Below are 18,833 nucleotides of genomic sequence, written 5' to 3'. Positions count from 1 at the left end.
CGCCTGTAATCCTAGCACTCTGGGAGGCCGAGGCGGGTGGATTGCTCAAGGTCAGGAGTTCGAGACCAGCCTGAGCGAGACCCCCGTCTCTACTAAAAATAGAAAGACATTATATGGACAACTAAAAATCTATATAGAAAAAATTAGCCGGGCATAGTGGCGCATGCCTGTAGTCCCAGCTACTCGGGAGGCTGAGGCAGTAGGATCGCTTAAGCCGAGGAGTCTGAGGTTGCTGTGAGCTAAGCTGACGCCACGGCACTCACTCTAGCCTGGGCAACAAGGTGAGACTCTGTCTCAACAAAAAAAAAAAAAAAAGAAAAAAAGAAAATCAATCACTTTAAATTTACCACAAAGTATAAGAGAGAAAAACCAAATGATCATATTAGTAGATGCATAAAAGTATTTGACAAAATTGAACACCATTTATATTGCTGAAAAAAATTTAAATATTTAACACTTTCTCCCAAATATTGGGACCAAGACAAGCACAACCACTATCACCACTGTGTTTCTTAAGCCATGAAATAAGATGAGACAAAGTATTAACAGATAGTAAGATTGAAAATGAAGAAATAAGGCTCTCATCATTTGCAGATAATATGATTATGTGTTTGGAAAATCTCCAAAATCTACAAATTATTAGAATCAATAGTGAAAATAACAAGTTTGCTAGATACAAAAACCAATATCCAAATACATGTTGTATTCATATATACTCACAAAAAATGGACAATAAATTTTTAAAATGTCATTTAAAATAGCAAGAAAACTATCAACAACCTAACAATAAATAATAAATGTATAAAAATGTGTAAGGGTGATACAGCAATAGCTCCAAATCACTTTGCAAGAATGTTTAAATATCTACATAAACGAAGAGATATAACATATTCATTGATTGAAAGGCTCAGATTTAATGTAATTGAAATAAAATATTCAAACGGGACTTTTGGTAGACCAGACAAGTTGTTTCTAAAATGTATGTGCAAGTGGAGAGGATCTAGAATAGCCAAGGACATCTTGCAAAAGAAGAAATCTGAAGGACTTTTACTACTACAAAACAAGACTTATTCTAAAGATATGCTGAATAACAAAGGTGTTACTGGCATAAAGATAAAGAGACAAATGAAACAACATAGATATGTCCATATGAAACCACATATACATATCACAAAGTGTTACTGCAATTAAAAGGGGAAAATGATAGATTTTTTCAAAAGGTGGTGCTGAATCAACTGGATATACAAAGGAAAACAATGTGGACATTGATGTTTTCCCTAAACTTATTCAAGATGGATTAAAGAACTAAATGTTCAAGTTAAAATAATAGAAGTTATGAAGGAAAACAGGAGACTATCTCCATGAACTTCTGGTTGGCAAATACTTCCTGTTTAATAAGCACAAAAAGCAATAACCATAAAAGATTGATAAATTGGCCTATTTTAAACATAAGAACTTTAGTACACCCAGACAACAGTATGAAAAGGCAAGGCACAAAATAGAAGATATTTGTAGTACATATATATGACAAAGGACTCATGTTTAGGATATATAAAGAACTCCTTAAAATGAATAAGAAAAAGACTATAAGCAATAAATCAGTTGGTGAGGTCTGGGTAGAGTCTCCTGGGGAAATGACTGATAAACTGGTCACTTACAATGAGGTACTCTTTCAAGGATAGTGCAATTAATCAGTTTCCTCTCAGTGCAATGCTGACATACTATTTATAATCCTCTGGGAAAACTCTATTTTGGCAGAACATTTCAGCTTCAATGTCTGTACAGGGTAGAGTAGATTGGCAGTAACCATCTATTTCCATCTTCTTCAAGTGAGCTTTACTTGACTACAGAGGCTAGAAGGTTAAAATTGCATTTCCTTAACTCCTGCAGTTAGGGTTCTAGATTTAAGCTTCGCCTCAGAGTTTTCAAATATGGAAATAAGGCACCTTATGTTTCCATTATTTTTTGCTCACAGCATTTTCATGGACTCATTGGGATTTTCTGCAGAGGAATGCAAGGTGAGGAACATTAGTTGTTTGCTAATTCACACCTGGGAGGCATGGTGGGCTCCAGAACACGTGGTTCTCAAAGTATGGTTTTCAGACCAGCAGCAGTAGCGACTGGCAACTCGTTTAGAAATGTAAATTGCTTTCTGACTGTTCTGTGTTTTCTTTAGAGTCTGCAGTTGTCTACTTGGCATCCATTGATCATCCATTGATCACAGAGTGAAACTATAGCCAAAGTTGTTTACATCTCCTGCTATCCAGAGCCCACACTCTGAATGACCTCCTGTATCTAACTCTCACAAGCCAAGCCAATATTTCCCCTATCCTAAATCAACCAAGGGTCAGATCCCAGGCAACTAGGGACAGCCCCTATATCCTAAAGCCTGAAAGAATTATTCAAACTAACCAATCCTAAACTATTTACCCTGACCTGCCCTACCTTCCCCATGGCAACCCCAATAAACACTGTAGCTTATGCTTTCTCCTCACTTCTTTCTACCTCCTCACTGACACTGGTACTTCCTCATGTGGCCCTGCATGGTGGGCTGTGCTTCTCCCATCTAGGGGAACTGTAAATAACATTAAAAGTTTCTTTCAGTGGCATTGACCTCTCTGTATCTTCACTCAGTCACCTTTATAAATTAAGACCTGGGCAAAAATCACTGACTGACTTGCTTTCTGTCATGATAAATTAGATTTCATGCTAAATTTTGAGAACTACAGCCTTAGAGAGAACCCCACTGTTGCAGAAGTTTCATGATGCCTGACCTACAGTTCCCTGAAATTAACAATCCTAGTGACAGCATCTTGATTTCTTACTTTCTTGATTGTAGAAAGATAACAGCCCCCCTGAAAATCATTTCTTTGGGAGTTGTTTTGGGAATAATTCCTGCAGGCTCCAATTAGAGCTGACATCTCCCTTGATTCCTCTCTTCCCAAAATTTTGTAAGCTTTTGTATTCTTTATTAATTCCTTTTGCTTAAAATAGCTTGAGAGGTTTTCATTTTTAAGTAAATTTTTAATTGATGTATAATATAACACAATATTGATACAGAAAAGTACATAAACCATAATTATATAGCTCGAGAAATTTTCACAAAGTCAACATACCTATGTACCCAGACTGAGAAACAGAACCATTCTCAAGATCTCCAGCAGGCCTCCTCATGGCCTTTTTCCACCTTCAGCAATCACCTTCCTGATTTCTAACACTATAGATTTGTTTTGTCTGTTCTGAACTACAGTATATATAAACAAAATCATGTATGACTTTGTGTCTGGCATCACTTCAGTATTATGTTTGTGAGATTATTCCAACATGTGTGTAATTGAAAATTCTTTAATCTTATTGCTCTACTATTCTTTGTATAAAAAAAACTATTTATCCTTTCTATTGTTGAGAGACTTTAGACTGTTTTTAGTTTGGACCTAAAATGTCTATAATAATTTTGTTTCCTGTGACTGAACTTTCATTCATTTCTTTTACCTGCATTTATTCTGCTGTGCTTTTTTTTTTCTTCAGTCCATATATATGAGTGAAGAGAAAAAGAAACAAGGATGAAGCTGTCAAAGATCTGTGTTCATTTTATTGTGAGTAAAAAAGAATTGATCCAATAAATTTAGTTTTCATTAATATTAATCATAGCAGTTTTCCTTTTTTACTGAGATTTCTTAAAGCATGACAAGTTTCTGGTATTTCTTCAATATTTAACTCCCTTCAAACTAGAGTTCCAAAGTGTGAACTTTTATCACACAAATTAAGTCATTTTTGTCAACTAAAACAGATTTGAGAAGCCAGGGGAAAAAAGCACTCAGGGCACAAAACATTGCTCCAAAAATGTAACTCACTGCAAGCCTGGCAGCTGAAACAGCCAGGTGTATCTAATGGCTACGGAAACAATCTGCTGCAACTCTAAGACTAGTTTTGCTCACTGCCATCACTTACCAATCAGAACTTGCCAGCTCCTCAAAATCTTACTAGTGCCAATGAAATTTCTCAAAGAGAAATATATAATATTTGTCCTTTATTATGAAATCTCTAACCTTCTCTTTGTTCTTGGGATATACTAAAGACCACCCGGTCTGCCTGTGTGCCCCGAACTGCAATTCTATTCTCCCAAACAAAACATTTTAATTTTAAAAGTTTGTGTCTGTATTTCTTTGACAAAGAGAATTTAATGAAATGTTATATGCTTCTTAAAAATGTGTAGACCAAATAAAAGGAACATATAATTAGTTATGGCAACACCTAGATCACAACTTATATTTTACTTTAAATTTGCATTTAGTCATGTCATAACTTGACACGGTTTTTAAAGTATGTTTATGTGATTAAAATTCATTTTGATAGGAAAGATCGTTCAAATCATAGACTGCTCAATTAGATACGGAGTCTGGCTCCCTTACCCCAGACTCAGCTTAATACTCCTCTCAGAACAGACTTTCTTCCATTAAATCGTGGGGTTTCTTAGAGTTGATTTTATCTCTGTAGATAAGCAATCTCTCTTCATCCCCCTTACCCTGCCTTCACTCTTCTTTCACTCCTCTCCTCCTTCCTTTTCTTCTCTTTTTAGATGTCGCAATAGATCCCTCTGTCATCGGTGTCTTCTCTCCCCGCCTCTCTTTCTCCTCCTCCCCTCCCCTCCACCTTCTTTTAAAAATTAGATTGAGGCCCTCTAAGCAGGGTAGACAAAATAAGTCTCGGGTCTTGGGAAAGCACTATGATTGAGAAATTAAAGTCGAAATGTAAGAGGGAGAAAAGTTGATTTGAATTGGTCAAATTTAAGGAAAGGGGGGAGCCCCTACATGGACCAGAAATCAAACCAGAGTATGAGCCTGCCCTAAAGATTTGCCAATATCACAGCGAGAGGACATAGAGGAGACTTTTCCGCATAATTTTTCGTGCCCTCCACCTGGGACACAAATCAGCGGAAGCAATTCGGTGCCTGGAATTCACTGCGATGGCGCGCCTGCTTGGGCTCAGGGAAGTCCGAACATCCCGGACTAGAGGAGGGTTCGGACCTGACTGCCCCTCGGTACCGGGGAGGCTTGGTGCCAGCGGTGGCGAGTACAGAAGCCTGGCTGGAGTCTCGGAGCAGGCAGGCGCTAGCTGGGTGTTACCTGACAGACCTGAAGTTTGCTGGAACCGCTAATGCTTATGTGATGAGGGCTCTGTCTCTCTTATTCCAGTGCTCGCAATTCCCAGGGATGTCGGAAAGGTTGACCTCCTTTCCTCAAATTCTCACTTCACCTCACCATTTCCAATAAAGCCATCAAAGACAGAAGTTTGCACTCATCACCTGCTACGTGATTTCATCAACATATTAAAGTCCAGACGACGACAGGTGTAGTCGTGGCCGAGTGGTTAAGGCGATGGACTAGAAATCCATTGGGGTTTCCCCGCGCAGGTTCGAATCCTGCCGACTATGGCGTGTCTTTTCCTTTGTCTGACAATCTGAAGTTGACTAGAAAGGAACATCCTATAACCGGTCCCTATCACACAACTGTTCTGCCTTCTTGACTAACTTTGTTCTGATCTGGCATTCAAATACCTGTAGCCACTGGGTTCCCATGGGGCTAACGGTCAGGGTCTCTCTTTATTTTTTTTTCCCCCACTTTTCTAAAAAGAGGCAATCTCTGAGCAAAATGCAGAAAATGCTGCCTCATTTCCTGTCTCAAAACCCCTGCCTTGAATTTTGTTCTCCACAGAATTGTGCCCATGGAGAACACAAATATTTATACCTGTGAACTCTCTCACATATGTCTTATTTAGAAAAATAAAGTCTATCAAATGCTTTCTTCGTTGCCTCGTTTGCAGGGGCTTGAACTTAAGACACCCTGTATGTGAGTCTAGAAACATTGCATTATCCAGAAAATGAATCCTGTCTTACTGGTTCAGTTAGCCCAGGATCTAGGACAAGGCTGAACAGAGAAGGCTCCTCTATCCCAGGCACTTTCTTTTCAGCACAGTAGTGTTTATCCTCTCTTACCTCCTGGAATAAAGGGGTTCACTTCCCGCATGCGAATGCTAAATCTTTTCATTGAATTTTGTGATTCTGACAAACCGTTTCTGTTCTTTTTCTTTTTTTAACATTTCATTTTTACATAATATCTGATTTATGGAAAAGTTGCAAGAATAATACAAAGAAGTTTCATAAATTCTTTACCCAGATTCTCCAATGTCAATAATTTACCATATATGCTTTGTTTCTATTGATGGATATGCAAATTTGCATATATAATCTTTTTTCTAAACCATTGAGAGTTTCAGACAAGATGTCCCTTTAACACTACATATTTCATTGTGTATTTTCTAAAAACAGGGGCTTTCTCTTTCCTAAACACTGAAAAATTACAAAAATCTATAAATCTTGTTAATCTTTTGCTAGTTGTGCAAATCCTTTATTTCATGAAAAAATACATTGCAGTTACTTGTCATGTCTCTTTTGTCTTTTAATCTAGAAGAGTTCTTCAATCTTTCTTTTTCTTTCATTTTGTTGACTTTTTAAAATAAGTAGATTAGGCATTTTTTTACAATGCCCCCTCAATTTGAATTTGTCTGATGTTTCCTCTGAAAGTGAGGTCCTTCATAGTTCTTCATATCAGGACACACACGATATTGATTAATCCTAATACTCACTATGCTAATTGTGATGAATTAAGGTCCTATCAAGTTTCCCCACTGTCAAGTTACCTTTTGTATTATTCATCATATGATTTATGCAGCTCACTTATTTTTCATTATATTTGGTTATTTTGAAAACAAATTAAAGGAAGATGAAATTTAATAGTTGAGCAGATGAACAGGAACAATTTGTCAGAGCCAAAAAACTCAACGAAAGGATCCAGCAGTCTTATCTGAGTGTGAACCTCTGTGTTCTAGGTGATACATAAGGATACGCAGGACTATACTTAAAAGGAAAAAAAAAAATCAGCCAGTGAGAAATACACTTATTAAAACAAAAATCCAAATACAGTTTGAACATTAGATACAACAGGTGAAGAGGAAATTAGTAAATATGAATTTAGACCTGGTGAATGCAAGATATGCAAAATTCTATGTAAACAAGGAAATTAATAAACATTGTTTTTAACAATGACTGATATTTAAGATTTAGATGCCAGATGACAGTACTATACAGCAATATCATGCATGGTTGGAGGGTGAGAATCAAATCAAATCATTCTGTGGTGTCATGATTTTGTACCAAAATGAGAATTTCATTGAATGCTGAGTGTTAAATCTACCAAATATTTGAAGAGAAAATAATACCATGTCTACATAAACTTTTCCAGAAATTGAAAGGGGAGGAAACACCTTCCTACTCATTTTATGAGGTGAATATTATTCTATCAAAACCAGACCATAGCTTGATAAAAGCAAAAATTATGAACCAATGTTTCTTATGAACATAGGTGTAAAAATTCTTAACAAATGTTAGCAAATTGAATCCAGTAATTTTTAAAAAGGATAATATGACATGACCAAGCAGGGTCAAGTCACATTGTTTGAGATTCTTGACTAAACTTAGTCCGGTGCCTCCCCCGGACCAAAACTCCACAGCAGTAGGGGGATGGAAGTTATTACCCTATCATTTTTATTAAGATTAAAGGTGCCTTACTAAGTAGAAACCTTTATTTAACCCTGCAATAGGAATGCATCATACCATTCCCTTACTGGTTAACATGTTACTTTTCTCTGCTGTTCCAAACAATGCTGCAAAAAACATCTTTATATCGTAACCATGTAAACCATCAGCTCTTTTTATCCTATTTCCACCTCGCTGATTTCACACAAGCTAGCCAATCTCCCTTTCTCTCTTCAATGTACTCATGGGTGTTCAGGACTATTGGAAGACAGGTTGTTCAAAAGCAATGGATGAGTGGGGGGTGGAAGTTAGGGTCTGACTCCACCTCGGAATAAGCAGTTTACTTCCAATTCCAGAGACTCAAGTGCCTGAGCTCAGACCACAGCCTAGTCCAGGGAGCTGTTGGGAACTCGCTCAGTGTATACTGACTTGAAGTGTTTATTGTTTGCTTGGCACACTGATGCTCATGCGGTGAGGACTCTCATCCTAGTGCTCTTGACTGTTCAGTCAGCACAAAAGGTTGACTTTTTTTTTTTTTTTTTTTAACCAAACCCTCATTTAACCTGAAGGTTTGCATTCAACTCACAAAGCCGATTTTCTTGCACACTAGACAGTGTGTATCCTGATTTGTGCTTCTTCATGTCTCTAACCAGGGGCCGGGGATGGGGAGGCGGGGGCGAGGGTGGGGGGGGGGGTACATACACACACGAGAGGTTGTGCAGTTGTAGTCGTGGCCGAGTGGCTAAGGCGATGGACTAGAAATCCGTTGGGGTCTCCTTGCGCAGGTTCGAATCCTGCTGAGTACAGATGGGCCATTTTAGACAAATTAAACGAGAATTAGTGGAAAGAAGAAATCGAAGCAAGTCACATTGTGCGAAATTCTTGACTAAACTCATCCGGTGCTTCGCCCAGGACACAATTAACTCCACAGCAAGAAGAGATGGAAGTTACTGCTCTATCATTTTTACTAAGATTGAAGTAAAATAAGTAGAACCTTAATGATTTTCCCTTCAGCGGAGCCTCCGCTCAATTCTCTGGAAAGCCTCGCGTTTCCCTGCCCTCTAAACACACTCGAAGGCTAGACAACTCTTGATAGTATTTGCTTCCCCTGTGGAAATGAGCCCTAGTCAGAGGTCACAGTTTTTGGTTAATTAGTACAGAGTTTCTGTGGAATCAACGAGTCAACTGCTTTGGTCGCTCAGTTTCGCTGCTTGCAAATCTAGTACGAGAAACAATCGTCAGAGGAATGGACGCAATTACTGTCAAAAGAGCAGGCTGTCCTACCCACCAGACAGTTTCGGCACAGGCGGCAGTGGGTTGAGTGACACGGCCGAGAGAAGCGCCGCAGCGAGACTTGGTTGGTCGCAGACGAGTCCGTATGGGTTCAGGTGTGTAGATTCGCCAAATATGATCAACTTAGTAGAACACAAACCTATAGACTCAAAAGATGTAACCAATAGTGCTTCACTTATTAGAGGTAGACCAGACCACGTTAGTTGCCTCGTTAGTGTAGCGGTGAATATCCCCGCCTGTCACCGGGAGCTCGGGGTTCGACTCCCCAGCGGACGCCTGGGGCGTTTGTTAAGCTGCTTCCACCCTCTGCTATGGTCCCCTGCGGGACTCTGGGGGAAGAGCTGTAGTGGCATCTCACCACCACCCAGCCAGTCCTTAATTAAGTCAATTCTAAGACATCAGAGCTACAGATACTTTAAGGCCCAGAGGAGAATCTACATTTAAATGACAGAGGGTTTAGGATACTTATTGAAAGTTAGTAAGAATATGATTGTCTGGCGTCTGCCTCCTACTTGCATGCTGAAAAGAACAGCTGAGGCAGTGTAGAAAGATCATAAAGCCCATGTTGGTGTCCAAGTCCATCTCCTAGCCTTTCTCCCTCCCGCTGCTCTTCCACCTTCTTGTTTTTCCACATGTTCTTTGCTTCTACCTGGACTTTTTCTTCCCAACTTTCTTCTGTATGAGAACCAAAGCAGTGAGTCTCTGAATTTACACTTGTTTCCCAAACCTACTGTAAAGCCCAGATAGATATTCTTTGTCCCTGTATGTGCTGGAGAAGGTAGGAAGAACAGACTGGGGCCAAGGAACTCCGCCTTGGAGTCTCTAAGCTGTAAGACAGGCATTTAACATAATGAGTACTAGCGGGAAAATGCAACAAATTTGTGAACTTTTCTCTAACTGACCTAATTTTCATTTTTTATTTTTAAATCCCATTCCTTTACAGTCTGTGTTGTTTGACTTTCAAATCCAGCCATCTTTGGACCAAATCAGATGAGTAACAAAACAAGAAACTAAATCTTTCAAATGTCATACTATGAAACACACAGCAGAGAAACTGTTCCAAACCATGATGTTTTAACACCATTTTATTTATATATTTCATGGTAATACCATAGTAAAAATAATTCCACAAATAATTAAATCCCAAAGATTAGATCCCAAAGATAAAATAACTGCTCCAGTCATTTGCTTAGTTTACAAATTCTGATTACTCGGAACAGGTCTTTGTATGGGGCTCAATGTGAGTTTTGTTTTTACTCTCAAACCAGAAATATTTCTGGACTTGGCATCTAGTGGTTAGTCTTGACATCCACTTCCTATGGTTTAACAAACCTTTCTCACTCATGGGCTCTGGAGTTTTCAGGAGGAGAAGACACAACAGGTGTGTTACTCTTTATAAACTAATCATTTAGATGAAGCTACAATCACAATCACTGTCAATATTGCTCCAAAACAGGCAAAGCCTCATTGCTGTTAAATGATATTCCCTAAACTTGGGATAACAAAACACTTAATGCACAATAGGCAACAACCTCACACTGCAGACTAGCAACTTAGAGATTTATTTACAGAGAAAACTGAATAAAAGAGTTAGGCAGTAGCATTAATTTTCAACTGTAGACAGTAGCAATGAAAGCACTCCTGATCTGCCACCATGTCCACCTCAACTGTTTGGCTCCCTGGCCATAGACACAAACACAGGCAAAGTTCAAGTTCAGCCCTGCCACTTACTAGCTGGGTGACTTAAGTCAAATTATTTTACTCCCATGGGTCAGAGTTTCCAGATTTGGAGAAAGAGGGTAATAGTAGTATTTACTGTGTATGGATGTTGTATTTATCATACAAGTTAACATACACAAAGCCCTTGAAAAAATATGTATGTAATAAATGCTTGATAAATAGGAGCAGATATTAAAATCATTTCCATGTGTAAACTACTCTAGGCTGAGACTTCTAACCACTTGTTTAAAAAAAAATGTTCCCTGTAGTACTTGTGAAAAAGTGACTTCACATCCATATTTAAGAATGTCCTTGGTGTAGGTATCGCTCTACTGTTTGATGTCGGGCAAGTCAATCATCATTTTCTATAATACATCTTTAAAATAGGACTAATATTACCTAATTGGTAGGATTATATTGGTAATTAAATTGGTGAGATAATGCATACAATGCCGATTCAGTGCCTGCGACATAGTAAGGGTTCAAAAAAAGGGTAGCTGTTAGAGTAAATAGATTTTTGTAAATCTCGAGTTCCCTAGAACAGATGGTAGCAGAAGTCATCTCTACCACAGGAGAGGATGAAGTCTGATCTGGATGCTCAGAGCAAATCCAAGTTGGCCATGGCTTGTAATTGAGGAAAAGAGAATTGCCTTCCTCAAATCAGGATTAACGGCCAGTTAGGTTCATGCCACAGTAGATCCCCTCCTCCACTTGAGATTGACGTCAATTTTGAGACTGTCTCTGAAATTGGAAGAAGTTATTTTACTCAGAGAGTAACTCAGAGGTAAGCGAGGTGCCAACAAATGTGACAACTGGAAGGCACTGCAGGGTTATCAACTCAGATGACAGCTAGAATGCAGTAGTATTACCAGACCTCAGTAGTACCACGCAGAGCTGCCAACGAGGGTGACAAACAACTAGAATGCAGGAATTTTGCTTGGCTTTGGGGTGCCGCAAATGGACTGCTATTTAGGAACAACTGAGACTTACAGGTGGAAGATAAAAACCGTAGTCGGCAGGATTACGAACCTGCGCAGGGACAGCCCAATGGATTTCAAGTCCATCGCGTTAACCACTCGTCCACGATTACTTAAATTGCACAGGTACTTTGTTAAAGTATTTGAAGATGTGAGCAGTGTACTAGTCTTGGGTAGTGGAGTTGATATGATAAATAAAGGACCTTTTGGTGTGTGGATACTAAGTCAAGTAACAAAGAATTTCCTAGGTACATTAAGAGCTTCTAGCTCTTAAGTGAAAGAAGTCATCCGCAGTACATTGAAATTCAGTTGAGGAGGGTGGTATTCAAAGGAGCATTCCGAGACAAAAGATGTTAATTTTATCTGCCCCTGAACTCCACTTGCTTATCACCGTCGAAGCACCTATTCACAGGTGTTTGTGACAGAAACGGATTTTGGAGCTGAGGGTGGCCCTAGTAGCTTCAGATCTACAAGTGCCAACGGCACAGGAAACCGGCTGGAAGAAAACTAAGAGAATCAGAAACCCTGGAGTCATTCGCTTTTGCTTTCAGCGTTGAATACTAAACCAGAAATATCTTCCACGGCTTTGAACTCCTTTGCCCTTTCCCTGGCTTAACGGACTCTGATTTGAGCAGGGGCGTGGAATAAGAGGCAGTGGGGAGAGCCCAGCCCTCCTACACCCTCTGAAGAGAAGCGCTGGGAAGGTCTCCATCCCGTCAGGCAAATCTCACTCCTTTCCGCCTTCTCGAGTGAGGGAAGCCGGCAGTCTCGCCAGGGAGCCGGGGAATATGGAAAAGCTGAAATAACAGGTTTTCCGGTTTTCCAGTTTTCCAGCTTGAGGACATTCTCTGTCCCTCGTAACACACAAGAGCCTGTGAACGCCAGACTAAATCTAGCAATATTAATACGATTTTTTTTTTCTGGGCTTAAGGAGTGTTGATTCAGGGAAACACTACAGAACCCGGTTTTTTTATTGTTTGTTTGTTTAACGGAGAAATCTCAGAGACTATTGCATCGAGTTCTGGGAATTGAAGTTCTTCGACAAAGCACCATCATGTAAATTCAGACAAACTTTCAGATACAAATAGGAGAATCCCTTTTATGTCTGAGGCCCTCAAACTGTCTTGCAGTTAAAGTTCTCCCACACTGGTTTTCATTTAGGGTGGGCAAAAGGACAATTACTGCTGTAGTGACTGAATTGTGTTGCCCAAAAAGACACGTTGAAATTCTAACCCGAAGTACCTGTAAGTATGACCTATTTGAAAATAGTCTTTGCCCATGTCATTAACTTAACATGAGGTCATACTGGATTAAGGTATGTCTTATATCCGATGACGAGTGTTCTTAAAAGAAGGGGGAGATTTAGAGACACAGTTACCAGAATAAAGGCCATGTGTGAGGGAGGCAGACATTGGAGTGATGCAGTTACAAATCAAAGAATGCCAAGGATTTTCCTCAACCACCAGAAGCTAGAAAAGAGGTCCACAATAGATTATCCCTCAGAGCCTCCACAAGGAACCAACCTGGCCAACATACTGATTTTAGATTTCTGGCCTCTTGAGCTGTGATAATAAATTTCTGTTGTTTTAAACCATTCAATTTATCCATTCATTAGGGCAGCCCTAGGAAGCTAATCAGCTCCCTTCCCCATATCCTTGGAACAAGATCCTTGCTGTTTCCCCCTCAGCACTTGTACATTCCACCATGGAAGCTCATGCAAATGGTTATTCTCTTCATTTTGTAGAAAATTCTCTTAAGGAAATAATCCAAATTTTAAAAAATCATTTATGTGCAAAGACACTTAGAATACTTTAGTTATAATAATAAAATAATTAAAATAACAAACATTTCCTACAATGGGAGGGGGGAATGATTATATAATTTAGGTTATATCTACCTGGAAGAATATTACAAAGCTATTAAAAACAATATTTTGGAAAAGGTTGTGATAGTTCAGGGAAGAAGCACATGATATAATGTTAAATGAAAAGAGCAGGATAAAAAACTGTATGTACTATATAACCTCAATTATGTAAATTTTTGCATTATAAATATTTGGGGGATGGGGGAGAATCCACCAATGCAATAGTAGTGTGGTTTCTGGGTTGTGGGATTGTGTGTTATTTTTTTCTTTGTTTTTCTATGACATGAAGCATACATCATTACCCAGGTTTAAAAATGAAGAAGTAGAAATATGTTTTATTGCTGGAACAAGAAAAAAGTAATCTCTAGATATAAGCACTTTGATGTTACTCAGTAGTCAAACATTTGGTCCAAGTGGTCACATTGTTGAAAGGGACTTGTGGTTAAAGATGGCAGTGAAGCCTAGGACTTTATCTTTGCTTTATTAAGATGCCCATAAGCTGACAATAAAAGCAATTTAAAAATGTGTAAACCCACAATGATGAAGAGAACATGAGAGCTTTTAAATAATGGATAATAAGAAATATTTTTTTCTTTCTAAATTAAAATATTAATAACTTGATTCCATGGAGATTTGTTCCTTACTAATGTAAGAATCCATTTGTAGATTTTTGTGTCAGCAAAGAAATGAGAACCTGTTTTTGTTTTTGTGGTGATTCAGGGGCCCAGTCCCCTTTTACCTTATGGATTTACTGTCCCCTAAAGCTTGGGGAAATGCACATTTCTTAAAGTCCCAGAGAAAAACATGTTACTTGCATTCATAATCTATTGATTATAACTAATCATACGGCCACACTGAGATGTAAGGAGTCTTGGTAAATACAGACCCTGGCTGGGTAGCTTACTCCCACAGTTAACACTGTACTGTGGAAGAGAGAAAATGAATTTAGGTGGATATCACATTTATCAACAAAATTTTAGGAGACAGAAGGGACTTGAATAAATAATAACAGAAGGGGGTTGAATAAAGTAGGATAGATAAAGCCAAAAACTAACTGTTTGCAAGGTGGGAAACAAACAACAATAAAGTTGATATCACAGCTTCTTCGAAAGCCTTAGGAATTGGAAGAACTATGTAACTAACCTCAGGCTCATTAGTCTGGACTGCCCTTCCTTCACAGAGGTGGAAGATAGGAGGTTTATTTTTGGGCTAAAATGCTCCAAAGATGCTCTTGACTTAGGGACACCAGGCACAGCTGAAGGTGGAGGTAAAGAGCATATTAAATATTGGGGGATTTAACGAAAGGCTCTTTAGGAGACCTCCAGCTCCCTTTCTGCACTTGCTTCAGAAAGCATGGACAGCTAAACTTACACTACCTCTGGCCCTAAACATGCAGAAGATTGAAAGATTCCTCTCCAGAAAAATTGACAGTCATAAGAAAACTGACCCACAGTGGACATATCAGGGATCCTGAATGAAATGGCCTGTCATGCACAATGATTCTAGAATGGGGCCCACTGATTGGCATACCACACTCATAGTACCAATTAGGTTTTAGGGCCTACCTCCTAAATATGATTAGACTGCTAAATGCCACCCGAAATCAGTGGGAAAATAGATATTAAAGCAAGCAAATGAAAGAAAGAGAGCTTGGTGGACATACAGATGAATAGGTAACAGAAACAAAAAACAAAAACAAAAAATTATCATTAATATTCTCAGAAAAATAAAAAAACATTTTGTATGGATGAGAATTATACAATAGTATTATTTTTGAAAGAGCATTAAGAGAACAAGAACCCTTGGAATTAACAAATACGATAGAAAAAAGTTTAATAGAAGAGTTGGAAGATAAAGTTGAAAAAATTTCCCATAAAAAGAAACAAAAAAGAAAGATGGACAATAGGTGAATAAAAGATAAGAAAATTCAAAGGTCAGTCTAGAATGTCCAAAAACATCTAATTGAAAGAGTTCCATGTAAAGACAACAGAAAATAAAGCGGGTGGGGGAAATTATTAATGAATACAAGAAAACTTCCCAAAACTACTGCCCAGCACAATGGACCAAACAACAAAACAAAATAAAACAACAACAACAAGAAAAAAACAAGAATTATCCAGAGAGTGTCTCTTTAAGAATGGCATTTAAATTAATCACCACACTGATAACTAGAAGACAATAGAATAACGCTCACCAAATTCTAAGTTTTTCCTCACTGGAAATCTCTACCTGACCAAACTAAATCATTTATGAAGTTAGAATAAATATATTTTCAGACATGCATTATATTTTTTAGGGACTAAGCAGGAAACAGAAATCTCATGAGGACTTAAACCCGAGAGTCTTTAATACAGGAATTGGTTACAGAGGTGGTGGAAGATCAAAGAAGCCAACTAGGGGAAACAGGGTAATGTAGAAATCAGAACCCAGAGGGTGGCATCTTGCTCTTGAACAACTATGTCTGGCAGAATCTGGAGTTACGGAGAAGAAGCAATTGCTGCCAGAGATGCTGCAGGAAAAAAGGGAAGGAAAGCAAGAAAGACCCTGATTTCTTTCTTTCTTCTACCCCTCAATATTCCTTTATTGTCTTCTATTGGCAGAACTCGGATAAATGTCAGCTTGTCATCAGCAGAATCTGGGAAATATAGTGGCAGGAGCCAACCACAGGTGCTACAGAGATGATCAAGGGAGGGGCCAGGAATGTATCTGAGTGCAAACCAGCTTCAGACAGCCAAATGCAAAGTCTCAAAAAAATTTCTCTCCTTTCTCACAAAGTTATTGGAGAATATTCTCCACCAAAAACTAGGGAATAAACCAAGAGATTTGTGATTCCACAAAAAGGGGATTCTAAACAGCAGAGGGGTAAAGAGACTCTTCAGCAGATGGAGAAGTGTCAGCATGATAGCTGTAAAGCAGACCTAGAGATTAACCAGGCTATACTGAACGAGTTAAAAAAAAAAAAAAAAAAGGGAACTGAAAATGTTTGACCAAATTCAGAATTTTGCAGCCCTGGAAGAGAGTTTGGGGATGAATTAGTGTTAGATACACAGAAAGGAAGCAAACAAAAGAGGCAGTACTCAAATCAGGAAAAACAAGAAATAAAATGTAATTGTAGTGTACAAAGTGAACCAGCTGTGGACAGTATTTACATGGGCATAATAAGGAAAACACTATTTGGCCACGATACTGTGATACAAATATATTGAAAAGATGTGGGCAGAGAAGTGTGTTTGTGTGTTAGGCTGTGTGGAAGAGCTAAATGTCTTTTTTTTTTTTTTTTTCTTTTTTTCAGAGAGGGAAGTCTTTCAATAATATCTGTCAGGACAATAGCAGGAAATGAGGTGTTTACTCAAACTAGAACGTTTGAGGATAATTTGAATGATTATTTAAAAATAAATGGGCAGCATGCAAGGCAACAAGGGTAGTACAGTGTCCTAGTAATACTGCGCCACTGTTACCAAGCAGTCAATGGGCTCGTTGCCCTATGCACATAGAAGCCAACACCATGGTGCTGTGGAACCGGTCTTAGAGAAAAGAAACTTTATTGCAAGTTGACTGGCAAGAAAAGAGGAGGAAACCCTTAAATTTATCTCCCAAACCTGGGAATGGGTCGAACTTTATAAGCATGGGATAATAGGAGTAAGTTGATTGGATCTTGCAATGGGGTCATGCCAGGAAGTGTGCTCTGAGTGGACCACGTCATGGGGTAATGTCAGGGCTTGATCTGATTGAATCCTGGATCCTGCTATGGGTGTCCACGTCTGAATTTAGTTCTCCCGCTCCTTGGTCTGAGCACATAGGTTCCACCCATGGTTGCACACTTCGTTTATCTGCGCATGCTCAGGTTATGTGACCTTCAACCTGGGGGTCCATGGCAACTGAAAAAAACTAACGGCTTTATTACGTAAAAGTTGAACCAGATTGGTCTGGTGTGGTTATACTATCCTTGAGCTTGAAGAGTATAAGGTGGAGCCTGAGGACCTGCAGCACTTTGGAGACAGCTGTGTATAGAGGTTTCCTGACAGGTGTGAGGACATGATCTGGGGGATTCAGACCACAGCCAACAGAACCAGAGGCTAAATATGCCAACCTCACTCTTCACTCTCCCTCTACATCTCCTGTAGGTATTCCCTTGGCCAGTCTCAACCAGAAGCCAGAGGACAGTTTTACAGGTGAAGACACTAAAACACAAAGAGATTAGATTAAGTTCCTTATCAAAGGTCATAGAATTAGAAGCTAAAAGCAACTGGACAGTTGCCTCTAGGAAACCTGAATTCTATTTAGGGAGGGTTTAGGCAGGAAAATGCTGTGCTTGTTTGTTTTTGTTGGCTTTTGAAAAACAGGCTTTGTCAATCCATTTGGTTTTTAAAACTATATATTGTACAAATTTATTATTATCCTAACAATGGTAAGAGAAATAATTCGGGAGCTTGGGGTTCAAAGCCAGCTATAACCATGAAGGTTGTGGCTGGAAAAGACTGCCTCTCAGATGTTCAGAGTTTGAGAATTAGTTCTCAATGAATGAATGTATATATTGAATTTTTTTTGAGGAGTATACTTTTGTTTGAACAGGACACAATCAGTGCTAAGCAGAAGCCATTAAAATTCTCTGTAACAAATTATCTCAGTAGAGGTCCAATTACCCTGTGATAAAAACGTGCCTGTTCCTCTCCACTCTGTTTGACCTAATTATGTCTTGAGTCAAGTCTTCCCAAACTGCATATGCACCCTAAGAGCTCTTTGAGAACTGGTTTAACCAGTATCTCAGCTTCAATTGTGGGTGCACCTTTGATCTAATTTATAAGATCAAGATTAATGAAATGTTCAGCCACAATTAAAAGATGATTTTATTTTAGTAGTTAGAATGCTTAATTTCTACTTATAGAATTTGTTTCTTATTAGTTAAAAATAAGGTTAGATGACATAGAGAATATCAAATGAAGAAGATTCCTAACCTGGTTTCCATAGACTTCAGTAGTACCCTGAGATAGTTTTAAAAATGTTGTATGTATACATCTAGGGGCATCTTTCTAGGAAACGAGTTTCATGGATTTTATTCAATATGATCTGGAATCCAGAGTAAAAAAAAATATGACACAAATCTTTGCTCTAAAGACTTCTTAATATTGGGAATTGGAGGGAGAAGAATTTTCCATCGGCACTTTGTTTTTTGGGAAATAAATAAAATGCTGATGAGCAAATATGAAGACTCCAAATCAATTTCCACAGACTGGTACCAGTAGCTCTTGATGTGGAACCAACCTCAGTCTTACAGGGAACACCGCAAGGCTATTATACTTCCAAATGGGTGCAAGCACAATTGGAATCTCCTATGTTCCCTGAAGTCACTCATGTTGCTCTCTGATCCTCACATTTTGTGAACTAA

The 18,833-nt window shown here is 38.7% G+C and overlaps 1 protein-coding gene and 2 non-coding genes across 3 annotated transcripts in view; 2 read left to right on the top strand and 1 right to left on the bottom strand.

Annotated features, from left to right (window-relative positions):
- Positions 1–18,833, bottom strand: part of LOC138399089 (histone H2B type 1-K) — a 389,419-nt gene that overhangs the window by 186,494 nt on the left and 184,092 nt on the right. The window lies entirely within an intron of this gene.
- On the top strand, positions 5,353–5,434 carry TRNAS-AGA (transfer RNA serine (anticodon AGA)). Its single transcript has one exon. It is a non-coding gene; the product is annotated as a tRNA-Ser (tRNA).
- On the top strand, positions 8,319–8,400 carry TRNAS-AGA (transfer RNA serine (anticodon AGA)). Its single transcript has one exon. It is a non-coding gene; the product is annotated as a tRNA-Ser (tRNA).

Source organism: Eulemur rufifrons, chromosome 18 (assembly GCF_041146395.1).
Source record: "Eulemur rufifrons isolate Redbay chromosome 18, OSU_ERuf_1, whole genome shotgun sequence".
Classification (NCBI taxonomy): domain Eukaryota; kingdom Metazoa; phylum Chordata; class Mammalia; order Primates; family Lemuridae; genus Eulemur; species Eulemur rufifrons.
This window is presented reverse-complemented; position numbering and strand designations above follow the sequence as displayed.